The sequence below is a fragment of the Ruditapes philippinarum genome, unplaced genomic scaffold, assembly GCF_026571515.1.
Source record: "Ruditapes philippinarum isolate M1 unplaced genomic scaffold, ASM2657151v2 ctg2_1_1_1_1, whole genome shotgun sequence".
NCBI classification, from domain to species: Eukaryota; Metazoa; Mollusca; class Bivalvia; order Venerida; family Veneridae; genus Ruditapes; species Ruditapes philippinarum.
Window position 1 is genome coordinate 107687 of NW_026854799.1, and position 20592 is coordinate 128278.

The 20592-nt window shown below is 31.5% G+C and overlaps 1 protein-coding gene across 7 annotated transcripts in view; it reads left to right on the top strand.

Moving 5' to 3' along the window:
• LOC132741093 (epidermal growth factor receptor-like) overlaps positions 1–20592 on the top strand; it is a 212424-nt gene that overhangs the window by 102643 nt on the left and 89189 nt on the right. Inside the window, exon 1 of one of the 7 annotated variants that reach the window (XM_060729186.1) lies at positions 15028–15150. The exons of the other annotated variants lie outside the window; for them this stretch is intronic. The gene's annotated coding sequence lies outside the window, so the exon portion shown is untranslated. Of the gene's footprint in view, positions 1–15027; positions 15151–20592 lie in introns of those variants that run through there. 7 annotated transcript variants of the gene reach the window in all.

A 20592-nucleotide genomic window follows, 5' to 3' on the forward strand; every position in this document is an offset into this window, starting at 1 on the left:
TGCATAATGCAATTAAATCACAGCACAGTAAGCTTTCTTCTGAAAAACTGTTTTAATTAGACCACCCTCTTCATAATCTGTGATCTTCTTTTAACTGAGACACAATATCTTTTTGAAAGATGACGTGTCCCTTTGCATAAGTAAATAAAAATAAAATCTGCCATGTATGATGATGTTCCACTTGTTCAAATTTTGAGAGCGCTGAAAACTTAAATTTTGCACACGTCACTTACTTGGACCATGTACATATTTTAGGACCAGAATAATCAAATGATTTCCCTTAACCTTATAGGAGGGACAATTCATGAACCCTGTATGATTCTTAAGAAGCTCATCAATTTTCTAGTGTTAATCTAATTGATAAGGATGGGATCCCACTGGGAAATCTAAGTGGGATTGATATGCCATTTCACTGGGATCCCAGTCAGCGGGATCCCGGTACCATTATCCCACCGGGATCAATTTACAACCCGCTTAAATAATGATATCCCACTGGGATTTGATCATCGCAATGGGATCCCGGTGGGATCCCAGTTTGATTTTCTGTAGGGGAAGGCAACTAGTATTGGTAAATTACTTGACAGCCTGCCTAGGAACAATTACTGCCGTGATCCGGTGTGAAAACTACCAACACCACCACACCAGCTAACTGGTTTTGTCTTCTGTACTACTACCACACTTTTTCAATGAAACTTTTGAAACATTGGATTGGAAACTTTTTTATTGCCAAATTTTCACACCTATTTCTAGGATTCCACACTTAAATAACTACAATATTATTAAACATACTGTCTTAATAAGAATACTGCTCTTATGTCCATTTGCCCTGTAAAAGTAATTCAGAAATGAGATCCTTCATTAATATCTACATCTCAAGACTATAATGTTAATAGAGTGGTTTGACTTTGTAACTTCGTCACTAAAAATCATTACCACACAGTCATAAGGTCACTAAAAATATATCTGCAGATGGAGCAACAACTTGCTTCTAGCTATAATGAATTATCTTAAGTATATGATTACATATAATTTGACTTCCATATATATATATTGGCAACATCTTTATATATTACAGAGGAGGGAAAAAGTTCAATATTTGATTGATACTGAATATGGCAGCGGTTTAATAAAATTACTTTTGGTTTTCATAAAAAGTTCCATATTTGATATTTCTGAATAATTGGCAGCAGTTTAGTAAAATTTCTTGAGGTTCTTCAGTTTTAGAGTTGTGCAAGAAGCAAATGGAAGGTGGATGTTTCAAGTTATTACTAACAAGATTTCAATAATTACCTTCTTGCCTAGAGAAAAACATGAGACATACCTTCTTATACTTTAAGCTGAAAATAAAATTATGTGAGAGTTATTTTATTGCAGAATAATTGTACTATTGGGAGATGCTGCTCTTCCTGACTTCAGTAAGAATCCTGTATGGTTTTACTTTTTCTTAAGAGCTGTATGCATCCATATTGTAAATCATAATTGACAATTAAAAGAACAATTTTGAAATAATTTGAGATAATAATAACGTTTAATTGGAGATATTTTTGTTACATAAGCTGGTGGCTGGACATGTTTGAGATGAAAGAGGAGGGGAGTTACTAACTTATTTAATTGCACATGTACTTAAATGACACTTTAAATTCATTCAAACTTCAAACCACTTGCCCCTCACCTCTGTGCATTTGTATCCCGACAGGGACTTTGGATTCACATTGCATTATCTATCATAAATTCAAGGGAGATAATAATTCCAAGGTAAAAAATTATATTTAAAAGGGACGTAACTTTTTCAAAGATATTAACTTAAAAGAGAAATTTACCATTCTACAGCAACATATCTATACATTCTCTTTTCTGTAAGTTGCTGTATTTCAGTTGTTATTGCAGGTTTCAATTAAGTAACATGCATTGTATTTGAATCAAGTATTGTATTTTCTTTGCTATTTAATCATAGAAAGTATAGCTTTTCTCTGAACCATTGATGTTTTCCTTTGAATACCATTAGATCATTTTCTAATGTCATTTCGCATTTCTTTGAAGTAAAAAGGCCCCTGTAATTAATTCCTCACAAATTAATTCATTTATAAGCTGTTACAAATATAACAACTGTTGCAAACAAGAAGCCATTTTGGGTTGTCAGGGAATTATAATTCCAATTAAGGAATTTTGCAGTTATGGATATATGTACTAATTAATTGAAGCTAATGAATTTTGCTTCAGCTTGCATTGATTTTTGAAAGGTTTTAAGTTAATTATGCCCCCCTTTGAAGAAGAGGGTGTATATTGTTTTGCTTATGTCTGTCGGTCTGTCTGTTGGTAGGCCACAAGGTTTCTACTCATTATCTTAAAAACTATTTGTCACAAAGTCTGTATATTTCACATACTGATTGGGCATAACTAGCAGATGACCCCTAATGAATTTTGGGTCACTAGGTCAAAGGTCAAGGTCACAGGGGCCTTAAATGTCAGAATGGTTTCCGCTGATTATCTTGAAAACTATTCATCTCAAAGTCTTCATATTTCACAATCATACTGATTGGTCATAACTGGTAGATGACCTCTATTGATTTTGGGGTCACTAGGTGAAAAGTCATCAGGGGTCAAAAACTAGGTGACAGCCCATATATGAAAAAATCTTGTTTAAAGGTACAGAAGTGAACGTTATGATATCAGTATAAGATTTGTTTTTCATGCATTACTAACAATATTAATTAAGATCCTTAATAATCAGGTGAGCAATATAAGGGCAATCATGGCCCTCTTGTTTACTATAATTGTGAAAGCTAAATGATGCTTCATTCTTTACTTCCCCGATCTTGTTTTATCCAATTTTTTTCTGTCAAAATTACCCTGGAATAAAGATGATATCAAAGTTGTTGTACTTATCCATCACCTGTTCCTGTATGATATAGTGAATAGTTGTTGGCAACAGTGAAGCAAGCTGAACATCTCTAAAACTAAGGCGCAGCTCAAGATTTTATGATAAATCAAACTACAGTAGATTTATCTGCTCATTATAAAACATAGCACAGAGGTAACAGCTACTGTACTTTTTTTCCATCTCATTATAATGTCTTGTGGCAGCCAATCTCAACACTTTCTCCTAGTTTCTCTAAATTGAGACATGCACAAAAATTCAGTACACTACCATTGAAACAGATCCAACTTTTTTTTTTTTTTTTTTTTTGGAAAAGGCCCTTGGCTTGAGTTTGAAAAAATATATATGTTAATTAGAGTGCTTAATTGTTATACATGACTTAATAAGTTTTATATGCAAGTAGGATCACATAACTGTCAATTTCAAGAAATAAGTCAAAACTCAGAGATTGAAATAGTTTGATTAATTTTATTAGTTGAGAAATTTCAAGAAGTCTTAGCAATACAGGCCTTGAACTAATAGAATGAATGGTGTACTAAGAGTGTAACAACAATCTTATGATACTATGCATGTATTATAATGGGCCATCTGGCTTCTAATGCATCTTCTCACCCAAAACCCAAAGTCCTTCATAAGGGTCCTTTTCACTTTGAACAACTGTTGTTCCTTCTGATGTGAAGTCATTATCAATTGCACAGTCCTTCCAAAAGATGCTTTATTACTGACTGTTTCTTGGAGTTCTGCCTTAAACAAGAATATGAATATAACAATTGAATATGATTAATTTGATTGCTGTAATGGAGTTCATAGATAATATTATATATTAAGTGTATTTATTAGTTATGACAAACTTGTAATTAGTATTCCAGCAGTTTACATCCAATTATATAACTTGAGACATTCTCATGTATAAATTGATTTAAGGAAACAGTATATTATATGTGTAATAATGTATAATTTCAAATAAGTCATCTGCAAGAGGCAGTAATTTAATGCAGGCACAATAACAAGAGCAAAGTCTATAATAAATAAAAGGACCTTCAGGAGCTTGCAGTAACAAAAGGCTTTGATGACACTGTGACTTATAATAAAGGGTTGCTTTGTAGGGCACAATGACTTTAAATAAAGGCTACAAGGACCCAAGGGCTTACAATAAAGGCTTTAGTAGCACAGTGACTTATATTAAAGCTTCGAGGACACAATGACTTAAAATAAAGCTTTTGGGACACACTGACTTATTAAGTAAAGGCTTTGCGGACACAATGAGTTAAGTTACAATAAGGGCTTTGAGGAATGGTGATCTAATATAATAAACCTTGAAGACACCTTAACTTAATAATAATAAAGCTTTGGCGGCACAGTGACCTGATATAAAGCATTGATGTCACATTGACTTATAGTAAAGCTTTGATGGCACAGTGACTTATTATAAATTAATAAATTAAGCGTTGAGATCACATTGACTTATAATAAAGCTTTTGGGGCATAGTCTGTATTATCAGGTTTTTTAAGGACAGCCAAGTTAGAAGAGAATTTAAAGGGATGCCGATTTTAAAGAGATATAAACATACTGAAATGTTTCTCTCCTGGGGAAAGCAGGCTAGACACACTGCCCTTTGGCATCATTATTTCAGTTTTAGAGATATTGATCTAGTGTTAGTTACAGCTAGATAAGGCTTGGAAAAATGTACCACAGGTGCAAAAGGGGATGATACTTAATTTGTTAACATGCAATATAGAATGAGACAAATGAGTGTAATATTAACCATAATATATTATTAATCAAAAAGTCATTTTATACTTTCACAGTTCTATGATATATATAGTTATAGTTATATATAGCAGAATTTAAATGTCTGTACATAATAAATTAATCATTGGACCACCTTATAATGTAATATGATTTGTTTGTGAAAATGCTGGACTTCCTTAGAACTATTTTAATTGAGGCAAGGTGTGGAGTTTGGCTGCCACAATACATTATAATGAGATAAAAAAAGAAGGAAAAGAAGTTGTCTCTACCTCAATGTTATGTTTCATAATGAGCAGATAAATCTACTGTAATTTAAAATCTTGAAGCAGCACCTTAGTTTTGTTTATTGTTGCCAATATCTGTTCAATAAATTTAATGAGATTTAGAATTCTGTTAGACTTGCCTTTTGTTCTCGTACATTTCCTGTATGTAAATATTGTGTTTTTATGCTCCCGAAGGATGGCATATTAAAATTGAACTGTCTGTCAGTCTGTCCCGCTTTATACAAATAGACACATGAAAATTCAAATTTTATTTAAAAATATAAAGTCACCATAGATGGACAATGTGTTGTGAACAAGACCCAGGTTTTTTTGTCTAAGTTAAAGGTCACTGCTGGGGTTCGAACTTTGTCAATTTTTACCATGTAATAAATAGGTGGTTTATAACTAGAATCCTTCGGGGGCATTTGTCACGTTCTGTAACAAGCTCTTGTTTTTCATAGAAACAACTTCTTTGGAGGGATGAGAGTCACTTTTAACCAAAGAAAATGGAAGCTTTTATCAAATTTTGTGGTTATTACCAACATTTTATGGAAACAGTTATTTATCAAAATTTTATTGAAGCTTTTATCAAAATTTTAAGGAAACTGTTATTTGAAAAAATATAGGATATTTTGGTAAAATAAATTATTTTTATTCTTATTTATTTAGGCCATTATAAACGCTAGAAGTTCATTTTTTGAAAATTTATTGTATATGAGGCGTAATGTGCATTTAATTTATTTGATTGATCACTATTAGCATTTGTAAATTAGCTGAGGAGTAATCTTTAGAGAGGCTTCTAACATCTTGCACAGGTTGATGCTGGAAAAAAAGACATTTAATGATCTGTAAAGCCTTGATATATTGAAATTGAAAATCCTACCATTTTACAAGATATAAGAGAGAGAGAGAAATGTTTTTGTTTTCAAGCCCTTTGATTATGTTATACTAAAATATCTGATTCAGCAATTTTCCTCCGAGTATATTGTTATATATCTGTATTACAGACCTTGGTAATGCACAAATTTAATATAATTTACTTTTTAGGAATATATTTTTAAATTCAGACAATAATTACTGTGAAATTTGATGCTATATAACAAGTTGATAACATTGGTTCACGAGAAGTTATACAGTCATACCTGCCTTAAGCAGCCACTCAGGGGAGCAACAAATTATGGCTTCTAAAGGCAGGTGGCTGATTAAGACAGGTTGAAATTAGAATAAAAAGTCTATTTGGGAAGTGAGCTGACTGGCTGCATAAGACAAGTGGATGCTTAATACAGATGATCGCTAAGACAGGTTCAACTGTATTGTGAAAAAAACAACAAGAGCAACAAAAAAAATGAAACAAGTAAAAGTAGAAAGCACACCAGTGTCAAACTCTTTTTGTCAGTTGTGAGTAGCACTGTGGTTAGCTCAATAGGTAGAGCGTTGGACTTTTGAATTGGGTGACCGAGGTTTGATTCCCGGACAGTGCAAGTCACTTTCGTTGTGATTTATCATTAAGTCCTTTCTCCTGTCATTCGCACTGTACCTCTACTCTGGCATGTACAGAAGTTATCAGTTTCTTGCGAAAGTGAAGGCAACTAGTACTGGTAAACTGCTTGACAGCCTGCCCACGAATGATATATACTGAACTGTGCTCTGGTAAATTCATTGTTGCTTATGGCTTTGATCCGGAGTGAAAACTACTAATACCACCACTATCAGTTGTGGACACTGAGTTCAATTAAGGAGCTTTACCAAAGAAAATAGATTTATAGAAAAATGTAGTTTCAGAGATTAGAATTAATATACTATATTACGATATACTAGGCATGTGAGTATTTTATTGTTACAAATGTTACATATATATATATATATATATATATATATATATATATATATATATATATATATATATATATATATATATATATATATAGAAGAAAGATGAATAAGAATTACATAAAACTGTATAGAAATGTGTTTCAATGCCAGACATTGTAATTTGATATTATAATGAATCTCTTACTAGGTAGTCGTAAAGACTGATGCTCTTATATTGTTGGATAATTTTTCATGTTCTTTATAATGTAATAATACTCGCTTCCTAGTATTGTTAATCTTGGTATACTTGTTCAATATCAAAAGATGACACCATTTCATAAGGGCAGATAAGTGCAATATTCATTTTTTTGCCACCCCCACCCCCCCTCCCCCTAAGAAAGGCGGCATATTAAAATTGCACCATACGTCTGTCTGTCTGTGCGTCCCCATTTCATTCCTGTCCGGACTGTTACTTTGTCATACATTTAGGCATTTTGAAATAGCGTGGAATAATTTTAATGTCTACCACATCAAGACTGTGTCAGGTCAAACAAGAATTACATCCCTACCTCAAAGGTCAAGGTCACATTAACATTTTGAATTTTCACATTATCACGATTAGAGTTAGTTGGTACACACATCTGTGTCTGTACTGTAACTTTGTCATGCATCAAAGGATTTTAAAATAACAGTGTTGCGTTCAAGAATCACATCCCTGAATCGAAGGTCAAGGCCACGTAAGTCTGCTAAGCACTTTGCAGGATTATCCCCCTTTCTCTACTTTATTGTAATGCCTGCAGGTAGGTCATGTTTTTATTTGCACCAAACCATTTTTTATTTCACTAAATAATTTAGAAGGTTGCACTGTTGTCACCCATTTTACTATAAATATTTTTTTGTGAAAACGAACCCATGCAACGAAATTAAATCATTTTGACTGTGCAAGAAAGATTCAATTAATTTTAGTATGAAGAAATTTGAAGACGTTCAACAGCAAATTAGATTTTTTTTCGAAAATTACGCACCTAGGACTTGTGCAATGACGGAAATATCGTGCAAAAGTAGCATGATTTATTATTAACAGAACGTAATATTTTGTTTTTAAAAGGTTTCAACATTCTTCAGATGTGACACTTTTAAGTGTAGCGTCTTTTTTGAAATGCAAAGTTCATTTGTAAACTTGTTTCTTAACAAATTTTAATACTTTACGAATACAGTCTTTTCACATGACTTATTCTTTGTTTACATTGCAGTTCATATTGCCTATAGCTCTTCAAAGTAGAGTAAATAAATGTATTATTGATATATAATCGATAAAACAAATAAATAGTGTCCCCAGGGGTATAGTATTTAGTATTGTTATCAGTAATTTGTAAAAGTTGGTATTTGAATTTTTGTGTCTATTAAGAAATAGGTATGAGATAATATATCTGAAGTACTTAGTGACTTGTACATAAAAATAGTTTTTCAAAAAAAGAAAGAAAAATATACCGGTATAAAAAAGTGAGAGTGTAAATGTCAAAGGGTGAGAAAAATATGCAGCCTGACTTAGGACTCGAACACTGGATCTGGACTCGAACACTGGATCTTGGAATACCGTACTGCAGTTCTACCGACTGACTTATCTGGCCACTTAAACGCTATCTTCCTTAAATATTGAACAGTTTTGAACAGATACATAATATTAATGTATAATGTTATATTTGTTTGTTGTGTAGTTATATACAATCATTTTTGTAAAATAGTATATATTATTTCATACATAAACTGACAGATATTTATCCAACAATTTTCGTAGTTTTCAACAATACTGAACAATTTTTGGTTTTACAAATATTATGCTTCTAATTCTGTTTCAAGAATTTTTTACACCCACCCTGTTAAAACATTTAAACAGCATTTGAGGAAGTTGTTAATGAATAAATCATTTAAGTCAATGAATAAATCATTAAGTCTATAGGAGTTACAATGTAACTTTTATCATTTGTAATTATTCCCTTATGGATAAGAACATCATTTCAACTGTTTAAGGTAGGGACTTATCAATGAATTTATTTTCTTTTGAACATTCCAGAAATAAGGGAAGGGTGCTTTGGAGGCCTATTAATACTGTCAGGGTAAAATAACAGTTTCCAGCTTCATATTGAGTAATTAAGATATGAAGGTGTTGCTCCTTTGTGTTTGGCTTGGCTTACAGCCTGTCTGCAAGCTGGCTTGAGTAGTGTCCTCCTATGAAACACATGAGTTACAGCCCTTGGTAGGATTTAAACCCACAGTCTCTAAGCACATAATAAATTATGTCTTGGTTCAAACTACAAATGTTGACAAAAAACAAGGTAATAATTTCTCTATAAGGATGTAAAAATTAACCAATCAAGTAACTTAATCTCACTTTTAAATCTTCATAAAAAAAAATCTCCAGATTAATACAGGCATTAATTACATTATAGGATTGGACATGCAGTAAAATACAAGCATATAAACATTTCATTCTACGAATTTTCTTATTGTTGAAAAGGTTACAGTAATTGAAACTGATACAGAATAAAGATCAATTGAGACAAGATAATACGGTTGCTAGTTGAAATTATCACTTGTATAAACTTGACTGGCTTTACAACGTTTTTGTACTGAAACCTCGGGGATGAAATTAACTAGGAAAATCAAAGAGCTCTTAATCAGTATGCATGCATGTTGTAATTTTCCCTGATCAAAACATGCTAGTGTTTCATGCAGGTAATAATTGAAGGTGATTGGAAATCAATAAAATCAATAGATCTTGTAATTTCCCCCCTAGTAGATTACAAGATGATGAAGATCACAGATGAGCTAATATCATAAATGTCAAAGACTTTAATGGAAGTCTCGCTTGATTCATTCAATGAAAGAGCTTAGAACAATTTTGAAAAGTTGTCTGTTTCACTAATTTATATAATTTTTTTAATGTAGCTTTGAAGAAAAAATGTCTGCATGTATCTGTATCATGGATATCAATTATTTGGACCTTATATTTCAAGAAGAACTTCATAATTTCTTTCCCCAAAAGGCTTGTTGTTGTTTTTCTTGCATGCACAAGTATTCATTTAAATAGAAGGATGAATTGGAGCATAAATTTGTATGCTTCACTACACATAAGTTTCATGAAAATCTAATGAGGTTTTTTTTGAGTAATTAATGACCCTTTTGTTATTTATAGATACTTTTTAAAGGAAAATTGTCATAATTATAGAGCCATATATTTGAAGTGGTTGATTGCATTGTAACAAAACTCAGCAAAAATGTTTTTAATAATTAATAAGGTAAGGAAATGACGAATGTCTAAAACTTATCTTGCATTTATAAGATTATAATGGCCCATAAGTTACTTGAAAAAAGCTTCTTTATTTTTCATTTTGAGCCATATTTAACCAGTGATGTGTAACATTGTGATGAATGTACATAATAGTAAGGATTACTATGAAATGTTCTAGATAATCCATGCATAATCTCAGAATTACCACTGCTAAATAAGTTAATATTTCAATTAATTTTATTTTCATTGAATTTGAGCATAATATTCCTCACTACACTAAATATTTTGTGTATGTAGATGAGCTATAATTGCTTCAAAATTCAAAATAATATATATATGTTCTGTTCTGTTCTGTTATTCCATTTAAATAAATAAGCATCTGACATTTTACACTATTTCATAATTATGTTTTTGGCTATTTTGCTTAAATTGACACCAATATTTTGGGGTTTTATATATATATCATTATACATTCACTCGTATATTATGTATCTCAGACTTCTAAAAAGATTTCAGTCAAGTGTTTTGTATCTTACAGTTGGGAAATATCTGAATTTATCAAATTTGCTAGTTCTAAATAATATTTATTAACCTTTTTAACAAAAAGAAAATTTATTGAAATTTAAATTATTTTTTTTGATGTTTTTTTTTTGCAATCTAATTTTTCCTTGCAGTGACTTGGCAAAATTTTTGCTTCTTAGCAGACAGTTTTACCACTTCAACATTGTTATCATTTTCAGATCTGTTAAATAGAATGTCGTGATTTTTGCGCATTTTTAAAATCCAATTTCATTTGAAACCTGCAGAATGCACTCTTTTACCGTGATAGCAATAGATGAAAGGAAATTAGACTGTGCAATTTTGATGAGAAAATGCATATATGTGTTGTTGTTTGATTTACCTATATGTGAAGCAAAGGTCACTAGAGAGAGAATAACGGAATGAGCAGTCACAGACCGAGGACTTGAGTGTCTGATAAGTGATTTAAGCCCGGCCCCCCACCCCCTCAACCCCCAAGCACCCCACAATTCCTTTAAAGGAATTTTTTATTTGATAGTGGCATATGAATATTTTCTTCTTGTTTACAATTGAGATTTATAAGGATCTTACACCAGCTGCCGGTACCGACCAGAATATCTAGCTCGAGGAACCTGAGACTTTACGACAGTACCGAGGCTCACCAAAATGACGTCATTCTAAGAACGCAGTTCATTTATAAACTTCGCATGAGAATGACATCATTTATATAGCAAGCGACTTGTCTTACATGGGGTTCTAAGACAGGTTTTTCTAGCACAGGATGTAAGACAGGTTTTTCTAGCACAGGATGTAAGACAGGTTTTTCTAGCACCGGAGGTCAGACAGGTTTTTCTAGCACCGGATGTAAGACAGGTTTTTCTAGCACTGGTGTAAACAATAGATAATCCTGTCTGATATGCCAGAATTATTTTGTCCTTAAAACTGATTTTAATGTTTGCATGCATTTTTTTTTAAATGGAATATTGGAATCTGTGAAAGGGTAGGATGTCAGACAAAAACAGTCAGTCTTCCATAATATGGCAGGCTTTTTCACTAATGAAATATTATTGTTATAAAATGGTCTATTACAAGACTGTCATTACAATTAATATCTCATATATCAGGACAGACCACCTCATTTCTGATGGTTTTGTAATATTGATACAATATTCACAGACTTATGCCCTCAGCAAAAATAACAAAAATATAGTCAGCTTGTATTGTCTTGATATGAAATTAATATAAACATTTTATCAATTATCCATAAATAAAATATTGAATAACTGCTTCATCAATTAAACTTTAAAAAAAGAAAATTTAATGTTTTTGCATAGGATTAATTTGAAACTAAATACTCCGGTGCAAGCTATTTGAAATGATCGATGTAAATTAGGATGTAAAGGCAGCTTTGGTTGGATCTTCATTTCACAGTTTTGAACAGATTTTTATCAGACTTTTCCAGAACATCATGGACAAGTTTTGGTAAGATTGAATATAGATCATTTTTGGTAAAAAAATAGGTTTCTAGGCCAAATCACTGGGGGAAGAACATATTACTGTGTATCAATTTTTTTCAAGTTAAAACGTTGATCAACTAGGGTCAAATGTCATCAGGTCAGATCAAATTAAAACCACATTAATGCCCCAGAGACCACTTGGTTAAAAACTTGCTGAGAAACTCTCCAAAATGTGAATTACCAAAATTTAGAGGATAAAAGTGTAAAAAGTAAGACTCAATCCATCTGAGCAACAATTTGTAAGATCAAGAAAGTGTCAGGCAAGAAGATAAAGAGATCTAGAATGGTATGATTATAGTCTGATAAACTCCACAAGTCTTACCAATTATCTATCCATTGATTGGTAACATCAATTACAGGGCTCTAGAGAGAGAGAGTGGTTCCTTTCTTTGATTTGGTCGTTATCCCCTCATCATTGTCCTGTATCATTTGGCACTTAACATAATTAGGGTGAAGATGCCTGAACTAATTCTGTGGTGTCTTTTGATTTAGTTTGGCGCAGTTCAAATTCTTGTTGCTCATGTGTGCCCTTTTAGAGACATTCGGACATTTGGAGAGAAGTGAAAAGATAAACTTGAAAGCTCATTGAATGCTTTGGAAAGCAAAAGAATATGGCTCCATTCTGATGGAGTTTTACAGTCAACCCTCTACTCTCTGAGATCATTTATTAACAGTATATTTCTGGTTACTGTTAACATTATGCTGAAATTTTCAAGGTTTTTGAGTTCTGTAAGAATGGTGGCTGTTGATTTGTTTTAACTTTGTTATGTTCTGAAATTAAATACTTAACATACATTAGGCTAAGTCATGATTAAAAGAATGCCATGTTATAAATATCTTTGAACACAAGTGGCACATGCACAGAATCATCTTTAATCACCTTAAATATTCTCTTAAAAATAGCTTGAGCATCATGTTATTATGTCAGGAAATATGTATTTTGTTTTAATACTTGCGCTTTTCTTTGTGTGCTAATATTTAAGTATGCATTCAGTGTAAGTGCGGCAGTTTAAAAATAGCATATGTTGCCTGTTATTGTGTTACATCATTTAATTTAGATATTGCATCACATAGATTATCATTATGTTATCAGAGAGAACAAAATTATGTACTGACAAACAACAGTTGCATACACACCAAGTTTGTTTTGTTTAATTCTTATTGATCCAGTTTTTGCCGTCTAATTTTGTTATTATGGTAATTAAAGATCTGATATATGATTATATATTATATGACAATCCTATTGGTATCTAAATCATGTGATTGATCCCACGATTCCATGACTTGAGCTGATTAACCGATTTCCCAATTACGATGCACTTCCATCCCAATCATGTTTAACACAAATCATCTGTCATCGACTTTGTTCAATTGTGCATGCCTGTTTCAGAGCCTTGATAAAACATTCTTTGACTATGACAATTCAATCAGACTGCACTTGATTTATTCTTTTTTTTCTTTTCAACGTTTTTGGTGTGATGTAAATGTAATTTTCGTATTGGGAATGATTGATTAGAAACTTTTGATGGATCTGTCATTGTTTCTGTCAATGTCATAATATATGTGTTTTTCAAAGTTATTGATGATAGTTTATTATCTTGAAGACCATGTTGACTTATATTAATATATAATTTGTATATATATTGCTCTCAGTACATGTATATATGTTTACTAAATGTTCCTTTTGTTAAGATTGTCCCTTTGGTTAAGTCAGTGTCCCTTTAGTTAAGGGTCAAGTATTTACTTAAAGTCCCATTGGTTATTGGTCTTAGGTATTACTAAGACCCATTGGTTATGGGTCGAGGATTTACTATGTCACACTGATTATTTCTTAAGGAATTACTTAAAAGTCCCATTGGTTATGGGATTACCTAGTCCCATACCAAGTCACATTTGTTATGGGTCAAGGATTTACTGTATGTTATGAGTCAAATTAAGGATTTATAAGACCCTTAATTGTGGTCATATATCTAAATCCTACTTTAGTCATATTATTAGTTATTTCAGGTTGTTGGCCAGTAAATCATGGCTGAAATAATGTATAATATTGGCCTATTTGGCTCTTGAGATAGCAATCCCATAGCAACCCCATTTCCTACAAACCAAACAAATTTGTTTGTTGTTTAATTCCTTTGCATGAACAATTTTCAAATATTTCTGTTATGGAATTATGTATTACACTCATATATAAAAAAACTTTATATCTAACATGCCAATATAAGTTACATAATTATATTTATAATTATAAACAATGCATGAACTTTATAAACTACGAGAAGAAGAAACCCTCTAAGAATATTGTCCAATCAGAATAGAGAAGAGAGTATAATATTTACTATAAGCTGTTGATATTCATTCATACTTCTGCAAACATTAAGCACACCAAGAAACAGAGAAACATTCGTGAAATGTAAAAGTAATTATGACACATTTCTGGAAGTAATGGAAGCCACATTGTTTTGTATGTCGTTGTTGGGTCAGACATAATATAAACCTTCGGATAAGCTTATAGGATAAGCTTATAATTTCTACTAGGAACAAGAGTGTTAATACTTGTGTTCAAAAGAGTGTGTTTTCTTGGAAAGAAAAATATTTACTTATTTTGTGTTAAATTCTTAGTTAACATGGTGTTTTAGTGCTATAATTTAGGTTAAAAGTTGAAAAATCTTACTGGAATATGAGTTATGTAAATATTGTGAAAACAAAGACGCTGTATTGTTGTGGTAATGACAGTGTCATGAAAAATGTTTTCTTTTGAAAATTATCAGTAATTAATGGGTCTGACTTAACATTATGAAATATTGTTAATTTTTTTTTCTCCTAATTACTAGGATATAAAACTTCAGGATATATAAAATGAGAAATTTTACTTGGAAATGAAAAAAAAAAAAATTATTAAAAAAAAATAATTGAGGATTTTCATTATCTCTGGATAATAAACTGAGTGCACATGTTTTTGTTTTTTTACAAGTATTGAATTGGATCTATAAGTTTTCTTAGAGAAGTGGATATTATTATTAAAAATCACTAGATAGTGTGGATATCACTAGATATTGTAGATATCACTAGATATTGTGGATATCATTAGATATTGTGGATTATCACTAGATATTGTGGTTAGTATAATATGCTATTTCATTCCCTACATTGTTTAACAATTTTAACTTTTTGTGATATTTATTTGAAAAATTATGACTTAAAACAATATTTCATGAAGTCAGATGGTCTGCAGCTTCTCTTTGATCTTGATTTTAACTGAAATTTCATCAACATTAAACAAATGGTCAAATTAAAGATAAAAGGGAAAAAAAACATCACAAAATTTCAGCAGTGAAAATGTTTAAAAAGTATGATACTTGGAAATATTTTCCTTTTTTGTGCAGGTAAAATGATAATTTAAGATGCTTTCATATTAACTGTTGTGTGTCCCAAATGGCCATAATGTACTCCAAATTCCAAAATGAATGTAGTGCAAACTATACTAATTGTTCAAATTGCCACTATCATAATGATTATTTTCTTGGGAAATATCTTTTGACAGAAGCATTTAAGGACCTTCTATTTAAAGAGAAATATTTTCCCATCAGGAGTGTCTGTCCGCCCCAACCACTCCCACACAGCTTCACCCACATTGTCAGTTTAAAGCACAGTGGAAGTCTCCCGAGTGATCTGAGGCTAAAAGACTGTTTAGTTGACATACCATAGGGATAATATTCTGCTAAACAAATTTGCACCAATACTCAAGTAATTTCATTATATTGATATCAAAAGAAGAATATGTTTCATTGAATTAAAATGTTGCAAACTGACTGTGGTGTTATTAAAAGTTCTATTGGAGTCTGCTGTGTGTTAATTAACAATCCCAAAGTAAAAAGGTTAATTGAGTTCTGCCTCACTTTAATAACATATCTTCAAGAATTACTGTTTTTTTGTCAGAGTTTTTCTTCTATAAGTTTACTAGGATGGTTATTTACAATTTCAGTTAGGTAAATTGTTTTATTTGAACCTAATTATCTAGAAAAAGTAAAAGGTAATAAGAGTATTAATGGCACTGTTTTATTTTTGTCAGATTACTTTTTGTATGTGTGTTTGTTTGATCATAACGTAATTTATCTGGCTTATTTGATCATAATATTATTTACCTGGCACATTTGATTATAATGTAATTTATTTGGCACCTTTGATCATAACAAATTTTATCTGGCACATTAAGAGTACTGTAGATTTAAATTGGCCATTCTTCATAAGATCATGAAAAGTTTTGACTTGAATTATTGGAAGAATAATTTAGTTTGCAACTTCATATCTTATTCACAAATGGAAATATTCACTTGAAACTCTACACATGTATTTCTTTTAGATTCAGTAAGACCCGTAACTCTAGGTTTGATTTTCATTGAATTATTCTCCTTTGTTACTTTTTTTTATTTCGAGGAATTCCTGCATTATATTTGACTAGTAGTTTTCAATCAAGCTGTATATTAAAGCACATGGTCTGTCATTGGTATGGTTGCCATCAGTGACCGACATTTACTGGTAAAACAAAGCATGGCCTACTTTCCGTTTCATTATTTTGTGCCCTAGCTAGCTAGACAAATTCTCTTGAAAATGGCATAGGATATGTTGAACAGTTTATAAACAGAGTCGCAGGTGCTGTGTAAGTTTCTTGATGTCTTTAAATTGTTTCTCTTTTTCTTACTTTAAAGATATAAGGTCATTATCAACAACACTTGTGACTTTTTGGCTTGATTAGTGTTAAAGCCCGTATAAAAGGGTGCCATACAATACTGAAGATAGAATACATAATGATAATTACGTAATGTTTATAGAGAATAAATGAAATTACGTTTTTTTTGTCCATAATTAAAAGCTGGTCACCAAGTAGTTAATATGTCTGACATAGAGACATTCTTGGCTTAATAAACCAGATTTGTTCAAAACAAAAACTTATATTGTAAGACTTAAAGTACAGTTTGAAATAATTGTTTAAGTGATTGAAAGAAAAATGAAATTCGTTTTCAGTAGAGTACTTTTAACAAACTATACATAATTTGATCACATGTTGAATGAAAGACCCTTTCGACAGTTAAACACCCAAGAAAATGTTGCAACTATATTCTCTATTAATTTTTGATCTTATCAAGGGAAATAATAGTGTTTGGTCTGATGGACCTAATAATGTGTCCTACAATCTGATTTGATGTTGCAAGCTTTCAAAGGGATACAGTGACTTAGCTTGGCTTGGGAAATTTTGTATGAACTGTTTTATATTTCAGATATATAGTTATCATGATAATAGTTCATGTATATAATACAATATCTATTTTATCAACCAGTCACCATGATAAGTGATTTTTTAGTGGGGGGGGGGGGGAACAGAAAAAATATGTGTTAACAGTTTGAATATAATCAAAAAAAGTCATTGACCCACTTTTCAAATCAAATTTGTTTTATTAGACCATAATATAGTTTTGTTTTCATTATAATATTAGATTTCACGATAATCAAATTTTGTTGATAAAGAAATTGTTTTTGATTGATTAGTAATCAATAAAATTTTTCATCAAGGGAATATAACATTGTAACATTTAATTAGTGACGATATTGTTTGCTTTTGTAACATTGTTATAAAATTGGATTGTGGCGAGCAATAATGGTTAAGTTATAAAGTGAGTTATGAAAGAAAAAAGTGAAAACATGTATAGAATATTTTGAAATTTTTTACAAAGAAAGCTGAACAAAATTTTATAAAAAAGCATGTTTTATAAGATTTAAATACTTTATTTAAATTATTTATGTTGTTGGAGTTCACTGAATAGCAAAACAATATTGTATTCAACCATCAGTGAGCATATTTTCTGTATTGAAAAACAACAAACAACCATAACCATATTTTCTGTATTGAACAACAAAAAACAACCATAACCATATTTTCTGTATTGAACAACAACAAACAACCATAACCAAACATAGAAGGGTTAAATATTTTACCTTAAATTTGTTTCAAGGACTTGACTTAATTAAGCCTTTAATCAAACATGAACAATGACAGAACGCTGTCCAGTATAAGTGTATTGAATATTAAACAGACTTTGTATTATGTTGCCTTGTTGGATCAGAGGTTCAGATATCTTGCCTTGTTGGATCAGAGGTTCTGATATCTACCAATGTTGTGGTGGTGGTGTTGGTAGTTTTCACTCTGGAGGATCACGGCAGTAAGCCATATTGAATTTTCCAGAGCACAGTTCAGCCACCGCATCATTCATTGAGCAGGCTGTTGAGCAGTTTACCATTACTTAAGTTGTCTTTACTTTCGCAAGGAACTGAAACTTCTGTACATGCCAAAGCAGAGGTACAGTGCAAATGACTGAAGAAAGGATTTCATGGTCAATCACAACAAAAGTGACTTGAACTGTCCAGGAATCGAGCTGGAAAATCTGATTCACAGTCCAAAGCCTAACCGGATGGCACGTTGCTTACATAACATATAACTTTTAATGGTGCAAATATAAATTTATACCTTGCCATTAATTAAGCTCTAACTATAATCAACTTGACAACTAATAGAGTTTTGATTGTATGTTTAAATGAAAAGAATTCTGTGCTAATCTATAATCATACAAGATAAAACATCTCAAAGGGAATAAAGAAAATAAGGCAGTTATCTTCAAAAACTCATTTAGACTTTGTGGTAAATGAAGGTAAAAGTGTTTTGGAATCTAGTTTATGATTGTTGCCAAGCTGTAAGTTAGAATGTTAAAATCTTTATTATGCCTCTGACAAGTTCTTAGAAGTTAAAATAGAGCAATCACTTTCACCCCCCCCCCCCCCCACCTCTTTCTAAGCAACTGCTTACCATTCAATGGCTGTTAAGTTTTTTCATAAGTTTATTTTAGGTGGCATCTTGTTGAAATAGATTCAACATGTACCGTAAACTATCCTGTAAATGCTCAACCTGCCTATATGTCACAATTTCAAAACTGTTCACTTATTAGGGGAGAAGATGTGTAGGCAGCTGGATAGCTCAGTAGGTAGAGCTGCGGAACGGTATTCTGAGAGTCCCGGGTTTGAGTCCTGGTCAGGCAGCACATTTTTCTCACCCTGTAACATTACCATAGAGTTTCTTCTTAATGCACCATTGTTAATGAACACCTCAAACAGTAATAACAGTTATACAGTAAAAAAAAGACTTAATCTTCACTCTACACAGAACATTTATTGATATGTGTTAGTTGAAGAAAAAATTCCCAACTATATCCTCTATTCTTTATAATAAAAATTCCCAACTATATCCTCTATTCTTTATAATTTTGATTTGAATTTTAAATCTTATCAAGGGAAATAATCGTATTTGATCTTACACTAAAAATTTTCACAAGTTTATAGAAATGAACATGAAAATACTATCTTAACTGAAACAGGAACTGCAAGTTCATGAAAGGGAGTCCCCTGCTTAGCTTAATAGGGAGTGCTGGGTTTGGCAAAATTTCTTGATAAAGACATTGTGTCATTGAGTCAACACTGTCTCTCATATCACCACTGATTCATAAATCATGTGGAAATTAGTAGTCCTCACTTGCAGAGAAATTGGTAAATTACTGAAATATATGACCCAAAAAACAAAAACAAAATGTGTTAAAATCAGTGTTAAAAACAAACAAGAATACATAAGGGTAATCTAGCTTGACTGCATTTTGATTACATGTAATTTTATCCAGTTTCAATTGTCCATGTTTTATACTTAAGTGGCAAAGATAAGCTTGTAAATTATTTTGATACATCAAGAAGATTGATAGAATTCTTATGAAAGCCAATATAGCAACAGTGTTGGACAAAAAGAAACATTATAAACTACAAGAGATTCTGGATTAAGGGTGTGGGTAACTTTTATAAGAGTAATGAATGTATGCCTCTTAGATTATTTGTAAATTCTTGCCGAAATTACAAGATAAGTAAAATCTGCAGCATTTTGGTTATATATATATAATGTTTATAAATTTATTCTCATGTTGTTATCATAATATTTATCGTACAACATTTCTAATAAACAAACAGTCTGTCAGGATTTTATAGAACTCCTTCACTCAAAGACTTATGAGAAAATCTCAGGTAATGTAAAAAAAATTTAGTTACAGTATACCAGCAGGGAAAACCAATAGTGGTATTATACCTGCCTACTATCAAAACAGCATGTTACAGATATTTCACTTTTAATAATAAGCCAGGAACAAAATAATACAGTAGAACCAGTGTCTCTAATCAACCTGTTCGCAATAAGAATTAAAGTTTTCTCCTGAAGATGGAACTAAAATCAAAATACCATCTGGGTTCGAAGTTCGAAATTCTCTAAGCTTAATTTCAGGAAAAAAAACTTCAGGTTTTTGATTGGTCAGACACTGGCAGAGAATGTAAACTGACCAATGAAAATTAGGAGATTTGCAACGGAACTCTGTCAAAAGTTTTATGAACCTCGGAACCTTGCCTCAAGGTTATGAGTTCTATCTTAAATATCTTTTTTAAAATGACTCATCATTGGTTGATGTACAATCTGTGACAGT